The sequence below is a fragment of the Cryptotermes secundus genome, unplaced genomic scaffold (genome assembly GCF_002891405.2).
Source record: "Cryptotermes secundus unplaced genomic scaffold, Csec_1.0 scaffold303, whole genome shotgun sequence".
In the NCBI taxonomy this organism is placed as follows: Eukaryota; Metazoa; Arthropoda; class Insecta; order Blattodea; family Kalotermitidae; genus Cryptotermes; species Cryptotermes secundus.
In genome coordinates, this window is record NW_019726229.1 from 2,383,218 (window position 1) to 2,399,016 (window position 15,799).

At 41.5% G+C, this 15,799-nt stretch overlaps 1 protein-coding gene across 4 annotated transcripts in view; it reads right to left on the minus strand.

Moving 5' to 3' along the window:
• LOC111864041 (calcitonin gene-related peptide type 1 receptor) overlaps nt 1–15,799 on the minus strand; it is a 523,124-nt gene that overhangs the window by 389,695 nt on the left and 117,630 nt on the right. The window lies entirely within an intron of this gene.

Consider the following 15,799-nt stretch of genomic DNA (forward strand, 5'->3'; position numbering starts at 1 on the left):
GCACAAAGTAGCTGTAACGCTCTGGACTTGCATCCGTGAGGAGTAGGGTTCGAATTTCGGCTGGGACATATGCTATCCTGTATGACACTTTTCGTTTTCTCTCAAGAACCTCCGGAAAATTCCCGAGATAGTATCGCGATTATGCTAAGACATATTCTTTTGAAATCGTTTTCAGTTCATCAATCAGTGATGATCCTAACGTTCCATCCTATACAGTCTTAGTGCTGACAGACCGTAAATAAATACCACCAACAAACGTATAAGATCAAACTTCGGTGTGTTTGGGAGGAGCCGTGTTGAAATCCCGGCCCGAAGACCGGATATCCCGTCTGATGTTTGTCGTGATTTCCCTCAGCCCTCCCAGATACATCCTGGAAGGTATCTTAAATTAGGCTATGACCGTTTAGTTACATATTCTTTGCAATTCATTGCTGACACTACCATTCAAGATTATATAGCATGGTCTACAGACAGCGTCGTTAAACAAGCCACAAATAAATGTATGCACTTCTTTTCTTTACTTTCTTGGGGGTGAGGCTGAGTCCACTTGGTACGTCGGCCATTACTGGCCTACTGTAGCTGCCACGGATGATAGATGATGATGATGATGATGATGATGATCACGAGTGTGGAGCAGTCGGTGGAATGAGAATTTGTAGGGGAAACAGAAATACTCCGACAAAACCTGCCCTTTTGCCACTTTGTCCACCACAAATCCCATATACTCGAACCAGGGCTGCTACCATGGGAACCGGCAACTAACCGCTTGAGCTATGGCACAGCCATGCATATACAAAGTGTCCGGACGAAAGGTATCCAAAATATATCTCAAAAAACTTTTATTATACACATTTATTCGTTGCACCATTACAAAGGGAAACTGTCTAAGTTTCTTCTGAGTATATAACTTTCTCAATAAATTTCAACTTGGGCTCCCCTGGTGGCAGGACAATTATCCAGACGACATTCGACCTCGTTCCACGTTGCTTAAGCCTGTCTGGTGTCAGCACAGTCACAGCGTCCCTTATGCGGGCTTTCAGGTGTTGAAGGTCGTAGACAATGGTAGACAATGTTCTTCGCATAACCCCACAAGAAAAAATTCAGTGGAGTTAAATGTGGTGACCTAGGAGGCCAAGCAACGAGATGCAGCAACAGTAGGAGACGACTATTGACACAGCTATCAAGCTACAGTTCTGCGTGCCAAATAAAACCAAGAGAAAGCGCAACAAGTGCTTGATCCGAAGAGTCGACTTTACTTGAGTTTTACACGAGAGAGTTCCGGAGTTTCTAGGATTTGGGTTCTCTACAACCATTTCAGCTGGAGTGATGAAACTTGAAAAGTCTGCTTACCTCCACTAGATCTTAGTATGAAAAGAGTTTCCTTCTGAAGCACGCATTAGAAGCTGAGAGCATTTTTATTCGACATTTGTCTAATACGGGAGCAACTGTGGAATGTATTATGTCATCTCATTCACCACAAACTTATTAATAACCATAGAAGTTCCTTTTGGTCACCCCCACCCCCATTCAACTGTGACTGTAAAAAAGGAAAGCAACAGCTGCCCCCCCCCTGCTTTTCAGCATTTTAATGTAATCTCAAAACTTGTATTTCTTCATTTAGAATAAAACTACTAACCCGTGCGTGCGCAAGACTTTCAATTTACACCAATTTAGGCGCCCCATAGGGAACCCATCTGCACTCCTACTCTCCCAGCCCTTACCTCCTGCCAACGGATTTATTGAACTCTTTCTATGGCTCTTCCACCCCAACCAGGAATCAGGCCTCTTATTCAGGTCAGTAATCATTTCTCTCAGACTGTAGGCCTCCTTGGATGAGTGATCAGGCCGTCGCAAGGCCAGTACGTACATACAGAACAACACAAACACAGAATAAACGCACATAGCATCCGTGCCTTGAGTGGGATTCGAACTCACGATCCCAGCGTTCGAGCGAGTGAAAACTGTTCATAGACCGCGCGACCACTCTGATCGGCACATAAATTCCCCACCACGCAAAGTAGAAAGGCAATCACACGTCTTTGTGGTTCTCTCGAACAGCAATTTTACCACGAGGAAACAGAAAACTTAATAATGACAACGCAGCAGCCACTGATTACACAAAGAAATATTCATTGCAGTGCTGTGTGGCCTGGAATCTGGAGATTGCAAACACATCTCGCTTTATTGGGGATTAAGAGCCCTAGATTACATACTGTGTGAAGTCGTGTGTGCGTGGCTCCCCTCTGCTACATATACAACAGATTACGACAAGTTCTTTGCAGATGTTTTTGATCCTCGAAATATAGGTCAGTCACTTATGTGAAGTGAGCTACTAATCGGACATTCCTGTCTGGTTTATTCTATGATTATCTCTTGAACTTGCTTGAATCAAGTGACTGTCAGAAAAATTTATAAATTAAAGAACATATATATGGCAAAATTGGTGGAAAACATGAAAAGTTAATAATATCTGTAGAAAGACAGAAACTTTAATTGAGCTACACGTATTAATAAAGTTCTTATTTAATCATTTCACGTAATTTTAAGCAGACAATGAAGGCAGTTTGTGTTCGACTAATGCAACACTATAATCATTGTCCACCTCTATCTAGCAGTAGGCATTTTACCCTCAGAAATTGTATTCATATAAGTAGCAGTTCATATTTAACAACGAGGAACTCCGTAATGTCCATGTTAGGTGGGTCCCTTGTCACCACGGCATGGCGCGTCCTCAGGTTGCGGATGGAGGAGATGGCCTCCAGGTATGGAGGGAAGCTGCGAATGTACTGAATAAACAGTCGCAGACAGCTGACAAGTGGTGGTCCTCCAGCTTGGAAGTTGGGCGTTGGGCTAATAACTCCTCACCGTAAAAAATAACCCTTTTACGAAAAAGAACACAAAGCCTCGGACCTGGATAAACGAATTAGGCTAAAGAAAACGGACATGAAATTCGGAACGAGGAACGTCAGAAGTTTGTATAGGGCAGGTTCGCTCAGGGCAGTGGCGGAAAGAATCTTAAAATATAAGTTAGATTTAGCGGGAGTACAGGAGGTCAGATGGGATGGAGGTTGCATCGAACCAGAAGGATACTATACATTTTTCTATGGAAAGGAGAATGAAAATCATGAATTAGGTACAGGTTTTTTCGTACATAAGAGAATCGTATCAGCAGTTAAGAGGGTAGAATTCATTAATGATAGGATATCAGATATAATACTAAAAGGTCGCTGTTGTGATATAATTGTTATGAATGTTCACGCCCCAACAGAAGGTAAAATTGATGACATAAAAGACAGGTTCTATGAAGAACCAGAACATTAGCCGCGTCATAGCTCAAGCGGTTAGTCGCTGGATTCCCACCGCGACGGTCCGGGCTCCGATTCCGGGTCTGGTCAAGTGGGATTTGCTGTGAACAAAGTGGCGCTGGGGCAGGTTTTCTCCGAGTATTTCGGTTTCCCCTGCTAATCTTCATTCCACCAACTGCTCCACAATCACCCTCACCTATCATCTGGGGCTGGTACAATAGGCCAGAAGTGGCCGCAGTACAAGGGACTTAGTCCCACCCCACTAGCAATAAAAAAGAACTAAAACATGAGTAAGGAACTCCGTAATCTGTTCTTCTTCGCCGAATTCTTTGGATATGTCAAGGAGAATGAGAAGGAGGGGCACATAAGAGGCACGAGAAAGAAGAGAAATGCACACAGAATTTTAGCTTGGAAACATGGACAGAGAAAGTGACATGTAAGACCTATGAGTATTACTCGTGATAGTGACCAGAGATAAGCTCTCGTGAACACGGTAAAGGACTATTTTTCTATTGAGTTCCATGAAACAAAGAAAGCGTCTCAATTAGCTGAGAAACTGTTAATTTTTCAGGAAGAAATTCGTTCAATGGGGTTACATATGTAGGTTTGATAAGACTGCTTGAAATGTAATAACATCTTAATTTCACTTGGTGAAATAATTTTCTTAATAGACTTTAGTTCACCAGTCACCCTTCGATAACCAGAAACTTGTTAAGAAATCATATACACGAGTAAAAAACTCGAAGTTCTCAGGGCGCTGAAAATGTTTTAATATTGCTGCCTTCAGAATACCGAAAACATAAATACGGATGCATTTCAACACACTTCGATCAACTGAATTAGTCCTCGTTGTAACCTTTCCAGGAAAATTCAATAGTTTCACATTCGTACTCCAAGGAGGCACACATTTTCCAGATTCCTTATTTTCTGGTTTTAATGTATTACTGAACTTCATAATTATAGATTTCAGGTACAAAAATTTGTTGTAAAGATAATCACACTACACACTTCTCTCCCTCCCTCCCTCCCTCCAGACCGAACGACAGACCTACATACCTACCTACTTCACTTCACAGATCGGTCCTTCTTGGGAAGGTAACAGAAAGCCCAGATACGTTCCCCGCAACATTTTCTTATGGTGAGAAGTTATTTGCCCCACGTTCAGCTTCTACGAGGAAGGACCACCTCTTTTTGGCTGTCCGCGAGTACTTATTCATTATATTCAGAGGTACTCTCCATATCTGGAGAGCACCCCATCCATTCGCAGTCACCGTGCTGAGGTGAGACCCACGTAACGCGGACTGCACAGAGTCTGAACAGATCTTCCCTTGAATTTCGTCATGCTGCATATTCAACAAACTGGAAAATGGTTTTTATTTGAAGGTGTAGATATTTTATGGCAGAAGCCTAATTAATTTTCATATGAATGGAAATTAAATTATGTAAACAGCTTGTAGCGTGGAACTTCTCTACCAATAACCATCATAACTTAATGAAAAACTTGGGATGCGGACGGAGAGCTGTGCCATGTACGTGTAATGTATACATCCAGCTCAAGGAACCCATACAGCCGAACACGATCATTCGTTTCATTTTCCCATCTGCACATAGAACGAAATGTGTGAAAGCGACAATCATGATGATTCATTTTTATTTTTTTCCTTTTATAGGCCTAATTTGAAACGCGAAGCCATTTATTTTGTTGGTTAAATGACTTCGCTCTCCACACATAGGCCGATCACATTGGCCGCGCGGTCTAAGGCATGAAAAGTCTTCAGTCACTCGAACATTGGGATTGTCGGTTCGAATCCCATTCAAGGCATGGATGTTTGTCTGCGTTTATTCTGTTTGTGTAGGTAGAGGCCTTGCAAGGGCTGATCCCCCTTTCAAGGAGTCCTACCGACTGTTTTAGATTAAGATGCCCTATGCTTTGGGAGCAACAGGAATAGAAGAAAGTCAGCGTTGAGAATATATATCATCGAATAGTAGCGATGAATTGGAAAGGATTTGAAAGGAAGCACAATCGATGTACTATCCCAGAATTTACCTGGAGTGATCTCGAAAAAAAATAAAGGATAGTGAGTGTTCCGGAAGGGATTTAAACCCAGCATCTCCCAGATACGAGTCCACAGAGTCGCAGATACGAAGCCGTCTACAGCAGAATGACTTAGAGTACTTTCTATATCAGTGTATGTACACTGGCGCGTCGGGTATCCCAAATTGTGCAGAACAGAAAGGAGGTGAAGGGGGAGTTGCATATACACCACGGCGCACGGTCTACACTGTAATTGTCCTGCTGCGAAGCCATTAGGCGGCTGGAATCACTTGACCCCGTACTCAAGTGCAATCGTGCCTGCAATTGGTGTACGGGTCTCTAATGGCACGGCTCTCTGCCAGATTGCTCCAATGAATTTCGGTCTCTTCTTAACATTCTTGTTTCTTTTATGTCTTTGCGATATATTCAATGATGCTGTCGGTAGCTCAGGTTATAGTGTCGAATGTCAGGATATGTTTTAAAAGATTTGCAATTAAATATTCTAACAGAATATTAATTCGTATTCAGACATCCAGGAAAAGTATTTCTGTATGTATGGTATGTTTAACGACGCTGTGAATAGCTCAGATTGTAAGGTCATTAGTCAGTAGTGAATTGGAGTGTGTGTGCAAAGAAGTGGTCATAGAGTAATTTGAGATGCTGCCCTGATATTTGCTTGGAGGGATGAGAAAGCCCACAAAAACTGTCCTTCAGTATCGGTATTCTTTAAACTGACATTCGAAAACAGGAATCTTCATAGTTCTTCTAGGTGGGGGTAATTCTATTTATCTTATTTTGCTACCGGTACAGAAAACCCATCCGGTTGAGTCAAGGGACTGAATTTGTAATTCTAAAATCATAATTTTTGTCCAGTGCTCTTATCTTTCGGCACTAAAGGCTGGAGAAGCTAATTCGCTTAGTGGTGGGTTGGAGTCCAAGTGGGTCCACTCAGCACGGCGGCCACTGATTGGCCTCTTGTAGCCTGCCCGGGTGATTATGACGATGGAGAATTTGGTGGAATGAAGATTGGCAAGGGAAACCGAAGTACTTGGAGAAAACCCGCCCCAGCGCCACTTTGTCCACCACAATCCCACTTGACCAGACCCGGGATCGAATCCAGGCCGCCGCGGTGGGAAGCCAGCGACTAACCGCTTGAGCTATGGCGCGGCCGTGGAGAAGCTAAGGAATACAACAAAGAAATTTTCTAAGGGTAGCAGGTAAACAGTCCAAGATTGGAAAATATAAACGCAGCGACGGAAAGGATTCTCGCAGAGTAGCAAAGTTCAGGAGTTAGCTGAACAAACAAGTCCAAATTTACCAACCCTTTCACTGCATTCAGGTTCCGAACAAAAAGAATGTGGCATAACACATCTTCTCACGAAACTTCGGTTGACTTTCAAAAGACTACAACGCATTATATCCCAGAAGATAATACTATTCATATATTAGTTTGTGAAGGATATTTTTATGACACAAAATGTACGATGCTTATATATCAGCACAAATTTGTGCCTGTCCTAGACCATACAAGAATGTCACTACACAGACAATGATATCTCGGTGTGTGTTGGGACGGTCGGAAAGTCCTGCTTCATGCAGACAACAGAATGAGGAGATAACAATACTCACAGGCACAGGGAAGCAAAAGAACATATTTCGACTGATTTTGTTCGTTAATATAGAAAACAGAGTTGGGAAAGTCTGAATGGTACTTGTTTGCTTCAACATCAGCCTCAGAAGACAGCGTGCCCAGCAACTCAAACTTTACTCTAGTGGAGCGCAAGAATGAAGCTGTCTGCAAAATACATGTATTTTACTTAGTCCGTGTTGTTTTGTTCGGTGTTGGCCCCCGGAGCGCCAACATACGTAAAAAAATACCAATAACGGTATAATTTTCATTCGAATTTACCGAATTCTATTTATGTATGACTTAAGCAAATGATAAGAGCGACGCCATTTTTTCGTGTCGAGAAAATCGATCTGAACTCTATAAGGAATAACTGAAGGAATATTCTTACAAGGTAGCTTAAGGTAAATTTGTCCTTGTGCTTAACTAATTAAGTACTATACCATGAAGGCGTATGGGGGGTGGATGTATAGACCCACGATTTCTTCACCTTGGTACTAGCTGGAAGTGAGTGGTTAGTTTCATGCATCGGCTGCTTTACTCCCGGTACCCACTGGATAGGAGGTTGGATGAATCCCACAGCCGGTCTGGACAACGTGAATAAGAGAAAATTCTTTCTTATCGCATTAACATGTCATGAGAGAGGTTGGACATACCATACAGAACAACAATTTTTGCTAATTACAGATAACTGATTATGGCCATGTACGGTCGAAACATGTTGTGAGAAGAAAGGGGACAAGTTGCATTGTAGAGGGAGAAATATTGTAAGAAATAAACTATATATTAATGAAATAGGACGCTTAAATACAGTATTATGGAATATTAAATTATGAGCAGCGTTTACTCAAGACTAGAAGCTACAATCAGAGCCAAACAAAGCGAAACTTTATGTCTGCATTGCCCTTCACATAAATTAGCCCAGTCTTGAATGGCGCACTCTTAGCTGTAACACAAGCAACATCACTTTCTCGCTATTAAAATTTCAGACAATTTCAGTGATGGAGGTATTAAGTGAAAGCAAGTAATTTTATTAGCGTCATAAAGTCTCAAAATTAGCCTGAAAATGGTGTGTACAACAAGATGGCTCTCATGACCTGTAATAGCAGTCTTTCCCGTTGTATGGCTGTAATGAAGTACCTTTCACAAATTGTATCGTTGTGTAAGAATAATGAAGTGTGACAAGCAATGGCTTTCAGGAAAAAAGAAACAGATACATTCTCGGAAGGATATTGCAGTCAGCGGTGTATCCCAAGTGTTTCAATTGCCAGAACAAGACCTTACCCCTCACAGTTTGGTTAGAGTGCAACGTGGAAGAGGAAGAGGAAGAGGAAGAGGAAGAGGAAGAAGAAGAAGAAGAAGGACTATGGACACTGTGACGACATTACACTGACTTCTTCAGAACAAAAATTCTAAAGCAATTTTCCCTATGCCGTGATAATTAAATAATTCAAATGAAACAAGCAGTTTGAAGGCTATACCACGGGCCTCCAAGCACTTTACTATAAGCATACAAGTCTAGAATATAACAAGATTTCAACAACGGACTTCATGATGTGCAATATCACATGAAGAGTTTTTAACCATATTTTACTCCATAACTTTCGTTTTATAATAAGTTTATAATTGTAAGATTTGAGGCTTTCACGGCGGTGACTATGAAGAAAGCAGTCTTCTGGGATTTGGCACCGTGTATATGTGGTGTTAACCGACATTTCGGAGGAACGTATCGCCTCCATCTTCAGGGTAGAAGAAAAAATATAAGAAATCTGCAAGCGAAGAGACCGTGAGAACCGGTTTACCGGTTGCAGATTTCTTATATTTTTTCTTCTACCCTGAAGATGGAGGCGATACGTTCCTCCGAAATGTCGGTTAACACCACATATACACGGTGCCAAATCCCAGAAGACTGCTTTCTTCANGTAGCTAAGGTAATTTTAACATTGACCATCATGTTGTTGTGTTACGACGGACCCCAGTAAAGAATTCCTAGGGTTAGGGTTCCGCTGACTGTATTGGGCAAGATAACTTCTTGTGGTTCAGAGTTCAACGTATGGACTCGCATTTGGGCCGCGCCATAGCTCAAGCGGTTAGTCACTGACTTCACACAGCTGCGGCCCGGGTTCCATCCCGGGTCTAGTCAAGTGGGATTTGTGGTGGAAAAAGTGGTGCTGGGGAGGGTTTTCTCCGAGTACTTCGATTTCCCTTGCCAATCTTCATTCCACCAAATTCTCCATCATCATGATCACCCGGGGCAGGTACAATAGGCCGATTAGTAGACGTCGTGCTGAGTGAACCAGTTGGACTCAACCCCCCACTAAGCGAAAGAAATGGACTCGCATCAGGGAAACGTGTTAATTCATGTGGTAGCAATGACGTGTAGCATGAAGGTCAAGGATAAACGTATGAAAGGTAATTATAATTCAATAATTCATTTCACAATGCAGACAACCTACAGCTCAATACAGATTAATTCCAAGATGCTTTGCGTTACGTCACTCAAATGCAATAGTTCTATAGATTTCGCAGTTTTAAGTCCCATCATTCAGCACTAATTCAGTTTCCTCAAATGTTACAAAAAATACATACTGATTCTAAATTATTGTCGGGGTTTTCTTGGCCTATAATTTTCAAACTGGAAGCAATTAAATAAAGCTGCTTACAGAACATGCTAGTGTAACTCAAAATGTTTTATTTGAGAACCTTTACGCTCCACATTGATATCTCGGAGAAAATATGGCGTCATACCTCATAATGGCGACTGTGCATATTTTGGTTCGAAACAAAATCTGTTACCAAAATGCAACGTCATTATAAAACTCAATATAGAAAAGATCCACGTTCAGAAAATGCTACCCGACGTTGGTTAAATCAGTTTCAAGAGACTGGTAGTTTTCTGCGCCGAAAATATGCGGGAAGGCACATCACTTCGCAGGAAGTTGTTGATCGAATCCAGGAAACATTTTCTCGAAGCTCAAAAAAATCAACCAGAGAAGCGACAAAACTTTCTGAGCTACAGCTTCATATTTCTCAGCAGTTTTATTTTATTGCTTCCGGTTTTGAAATTATAGAACACAGAAAAGCCGACAATAATTTAGAATCACTCTGTATTACTTAACGACTGTCCAGTGGCTCATAGGAGTGTATTTGTAATTCAAACTTCCATCCCACAGTGAATTCGCACAGTTAAACAGAAGCTCTAACCTTAACTCCGAGAGCAACGAACTAATCAGTCCCAATAAACTTGGCGCACCAATTGCAGCGTCTGAAGACTCGCCTCCCAGGTGTCACGAAGTTTCTTAGTGGCAGGCAGGCTCCTCTGGGGGGACTACCGTCTAATAAAATACATTAAGTAATCTATTAAAACACTGGGATTGGTTGGTAACGTACAAAGGACCGTAATCTTAGTAAACGCATCAGGACACGCACCTGGTACCACGAAGTCTCAGTCGCAAGTGCAGATGTTTTTTTCTGCGTGACAGCTATTGATTCTCCCAGTTTCTGTTGTGGGATTTCACAGCGGGTGATGTTAACTTCCACCGTCTTTCGCAGCAGTTGAACTGTTCTCAGTCGAACTCTACTGCATCCTTCGAAAATACATTTCAACAGTATTGCCAACTTCCAGGCGTTCCCTATACAAAAGCCCGCACCTGTGCCTCAGTGGTCGTCAGCCTTGGTACAGCGTGGGGACTTCAAGACATTTCATGTAAAGTACCGTACTTTGATTGAATGTGTATGAGAATAAATTAAGAGGAAGGTACGATTACACGAGATACACAACTTCAAGCTTACACGTTGAGCTCGATATTGGAGCAATACGAATTCTTCTTCTGAAGAAGAAAATTTGTAAAGCGAATCTGAAAAGAACATGTTTAACAACATGAATTATAGTTAACTGAATGGTAGCCATATCTTAAGAAAGACGTCTGTACCTATTACAGGATTTTAATCTCGAGTTTTAATCCCTGATGTAATGTGATACATTATTGTATAGTGCGGATTGAGGGGGAAATTTTGTTTTCCTTTGTGTTGGTACCATACGGAGAATTTCGTCTCTCCAGTGATGATTTCTGTCTCGATAGTTCTCTGTTGTAAGGCCTCGTATGTGTTGAGTTTTTAATATATTAATGTTTTGTCTTAGCTCTTGCAGATGGTTTGTGCTGTGCTTGGCTTATACACCCCATCTGGTACAGGTGTCCAGAAATAGGGACTACCTCTATCGATTCGACCACACTGAGTAGGTTTTACCTGAAGACGGAGACAGAATCCAGTGTCCAAAACGCTGTGTTTTGAAATATGAACAGGATGATGGGTAATGTCCAGAAACACAATATTTGTACTGTACAGCATGCTACTGAGAAGAATTTGTTATTCACTGAGTAGGTTCTTGCAGCTGGTAGCGCGTTTGTAGGAATGAAGTAAGAAAGATCTGGTTCTACTGGAATACGTGCAAGATAAGAACTGGCGTGAGAACTGACAAATTATAAAGTTCAGCGGGATGATTGTTCGGCTGCAGGAGATTTCTCCACTCACGTCCCTCACATTGCTCAAATGTATGCAATAAACGTAACAGAATTACTCGCGATTTCCTTGTGCCTCATAACAAATATAAATTATGGAATTACCAGTAGGGGATTTCTCGCCTCCGTAACGCCTAGATAAATGTACCTGATATTAATTACAAATGAGATGGAGGCGCGTCGCTATATTAGTCTCTACAAAGTACATGCTTCATTCTGCCACGTGCACACAATATGCCTTTCTTCTTATTTCATGGTAATACGAGGGGGAGTCAGTAAATAGGTCATAAATGGAAGTAAAACATCTGTAAGGGATGTAATAGGTTTTCTACGTGTATCACCAAGTAACAGCAGAGTCTACCTTCATGACAGTCTAGGTAGCAGACGCGCATGCGTCATGTTTAGAGGCTGGTTTTAGTAACCAAAATGACGATCATGCTTGAGGATATACTACCGAAGAGCAGCGTTCTTTTGTGTGTTTTTGTGAGCAAAATAACTCAATGCAAAAGACATTCATAAATTCGTGTCAAATGTGGGAAGTGTCTGTCGTGTAATCGGTTCAAAATTTGGTCGAGAAACGTGGCAACTGTTTCGCTTGATGAGGAGGAGGCTGGTAAGGAGGCGCGGAAATGGCTGAAACAACAGTCAAAATAATTTTATGCGGATTTCGACGCACTGGTAAAACGATGGGACAAGTGATTCAATATTTGTGGAGGATAGGTGGAGAAATATATGTTTTTTTTTTCAGATTCGAATATGACATGTTTACGTTTGTGACCTATTTGTTGACTCTCCCCCGTGCTTCGGCTTCATAACTTCTTGGGTATTAGGACAGTGAGATCTTCATTTTGCATAACATAACAGTATTTCGGCATCTAGAGAACAACCAAGCCGCGTCGCGGGACAGAGTCACAGCACACAAATCACAAACGACACAAAAGTCGGCCAGTATTAATGTAGCCTGTCAGAAGCTGTCAGTGTTGGGAGAACTACCGTTCTGCATCCCACAGGAATCCAGCTGGTTCAGCAGGAGAAACACCGACAGGGTTTTTTCTCATTTTTCACCCATTCATGATTAAACTTCGTACATATCACACATTCTCAAAATTAGATTGGAATTCTACGCTCCCATCTGGTCCGAAATCAAGACAGTGACATACCCTGTGATTATGTAAGTTAAGAGCGTAAGGACGGGGTGAACAAATATCACGACTATCCACAGAGTTAATTCTCATCTAAAACCCTAAATATATATATTTTCATCTGTTTATGTAAGTTTTGAGGTTTTCACGGCGATGACTATGAAGAAAGTCGTTTTCTGGGTTTAGGCGCCGTGTATTCTTCGTTTTGGCCGACGTTTAGGAGGCGATACGTTCCTCCGAAACGTCGGCCAAAACGAAGAATACACGGCTCCTAAACCCAGAAGACGACTTTCTTCATTTTCATCTGTTATTTGCAGAGGCGTGAAATTTTGTTCCAGCCTATGAAAATAATATAGACTGGGGATATATACACGTAAGAACAAAATTCTGAGAGTACACACCTAAGCACAGAGGAGGTTAAGGAGATGGAAATAGTCCATAATGAGAAGCTTCATAATTTATACTCTCCAAGAAACATCGTTGGGATGATTCAATCAATGATTATTATAGAATATATATCATACGTGGAGGAAATAAGACGTGCATACAGAATATCGGCAGGGATTCCATAACGAAAAATGTCGCGTGGAACGCTAAGGCTAGAGATGAGATAAATGGATTTTCGAGAAATAGAGTGGACAGGCGTAGTTTAGGATGTGGCCCAAGGTTTACTTTTTCAGAACACGGCAAGGAACCTTCAGATTCCGCAGAAACAGATAATTCGCTTCCACATTGGCTGAGTTATCGCTAACATTACAGAAAGAAGACTCCACATCATGATGCTAACTACTTAGTTACTGCCTTCCTGTTTCCGCTGTTGTTATCGTTCGGGGGAATATCAAAGGAACTGGAAACAGAAAGAACCGGAATACAGTTCACCGTGATGAAACGGAAGCCTTGTTAGAGAAAGGCATAGTTTTGGATCTGATGGGCGGTATAAAGCCATGGCTATTTCAAGATCGCATCTTAACAAGCCAGAATAGAGCAACGAGTTCTGGCGCAACGTAACTCCCTACTACATAGATATAGATTCCAACAATTTATGTTAATATTCAGTTTAAATGGTGTAAGTTTGTAATAACTAACTAGATAAGTCCATGGTTTTAATCCGCAAAAGAACTATACCTACCGAGCGACCGCCGCTTGTTGGCGAAGTTAGTGACAACTTTAGCGGATAGAGGGTGTCGCGTGGTCAGCGCAACGAATCCCAACGGCCGTTAATTTCGATTTTCTAGACCGGGTAAGTTTGTAATACAAAATGAAAATCTATTCTATCTGAGAAGTTAGCGTGCGCAAACGGTTATACATAAACATAACTAAAATTTACATGTTGTGTCATATGAATTTGAAACTTATGCGCTGTACCTAAGAGCCGATTACAGACTGAGGATGCTTAAGAACAGAGGGGTGAAGAGAATATGTGGGTCTCGACGGAAGTAAGAAAAGGAGGGGGAAATATTATTTATGGTAGTGCTGTCTACTACTTTTTACGTCATAAAAAATATTATTGTAGCATGTAGACGCGCTACTAAGTAATAATTCGAAAAACAACGCCCACTGCTAGGCAAAATATTCCTAACAAGCAACAACTGAACTCTAACAATGAGCCGTGCTCTCTACGCGATCCGTACAGAGGTGTTATAACCATGACAGTTTTGGAATTTAATTATATGAGTTGGAGCCAATCAGAAGAGGAAGAGGTTTGTGTTAGATGGCCGCCAGCCTGGGAGTTAGTGAGTGCAGTGCAGCACAAGGAAGTGAAGTTCTGGTTGATGAGTGAGTTAGCTAGAGAACTGGTGCCTATCAGTCCTTGTGAGCCTTTGTTGTTAGAAACTGGTAGCTGAAGCATTGAGATACACTTAGTTCGAGAATCGAGAGTAAGGGGAACGCCCGCCGTTGGAAACCGTTACCATGCAATGACTGGTAGACACAGCAGACTCAGAAGACTTAATGCTTACTGTAGTAAATTGCAAAGTGTGTGAATTAGCGATACTGCTATAGGTACTTGTAGTTACGATAAGTAAATGTTCAATAAATCCAATTACCAATCCAAACCCCGTCTATAGTCACTCCATCACGTGACACTAATATATAATTAAATAAAGATTAATTAGATGGCCAGACAAGTAGCTTGCATTATAGAATTGACAAAGTTATATTTATATCTCGTTCGGTAATCTTTAAGGTTAGAAATTATTTGAGACACCAAGAAGAAAATTGAATAATAATAATAATAATAATAATAATAATAATAATAATAATAATAAATGACACAGAAAAAAACATACGAGAAGACTAGAATTGAGTTATGATAGGGTCCAGTGAGGAGTTCTTGTGAATAAAACAATGAATATTTGTATTTCACGTATTATGGGTAATTTCTTGACCAGCTGAGTGGCTGACAGCTTCTCAAGAAGATCCCTGCTCCATGGAGTTATAAATAAACCGATTCACAATTGCACCCTTGATCTCTCTGATTTGATTACGAGTTTTGGGCTATTCATATCATAAGGGACCCAGTTAGCACGAATATTATTCAGTGTTTCAATTGTAATGTTGTGCTTTATGCCATCAGATACGATCTTTGACCACTGTGGTCTCTGGCCGCCCGAAGTACTGACATCTCTAATGACAGCACCTACAAGGCACACGGTGGTCATTTTGTAAAACAGTAGCGCCGGCTTTTGGATATGTAGCAGAGAATTTTGGACTATTAAAAGACGTAAATAAAGTATTGTGAGCAGAAATGAGATATTCAAGAACAGTTAGTGGCTGCATTACCATGTAAAGAATTACGATATATTTGGAAAATAAGCTATCGCTGTAACAGGCCGTGAAGGCCCATAGGGTTGTGAGACGCTGAGGCTCCTAAATTTTGTTTAGACAACTGGCTCACAGATGGCGGTGAGGTAGTCAGCCTTACATGCCGGCCGCCCTTTACTCGCTCCCCACAGACAAGACTCCTGGTACTCATTTCTGTTAGAGGTTGAGTCGACCCCAGGCCCAAGGTGCGGCTGGAATGGTTAGGTCAATCGAAAAATCCAATGACCTCTTCGGGAATCGAACCATCGACCTCACGGTTTGTAGGACAGTGCCTTAACCAACTACACTACCGCATGCTCCATATTAGGTATGTACAAAGTAAAATATTCATTCATTCATTCATTCAT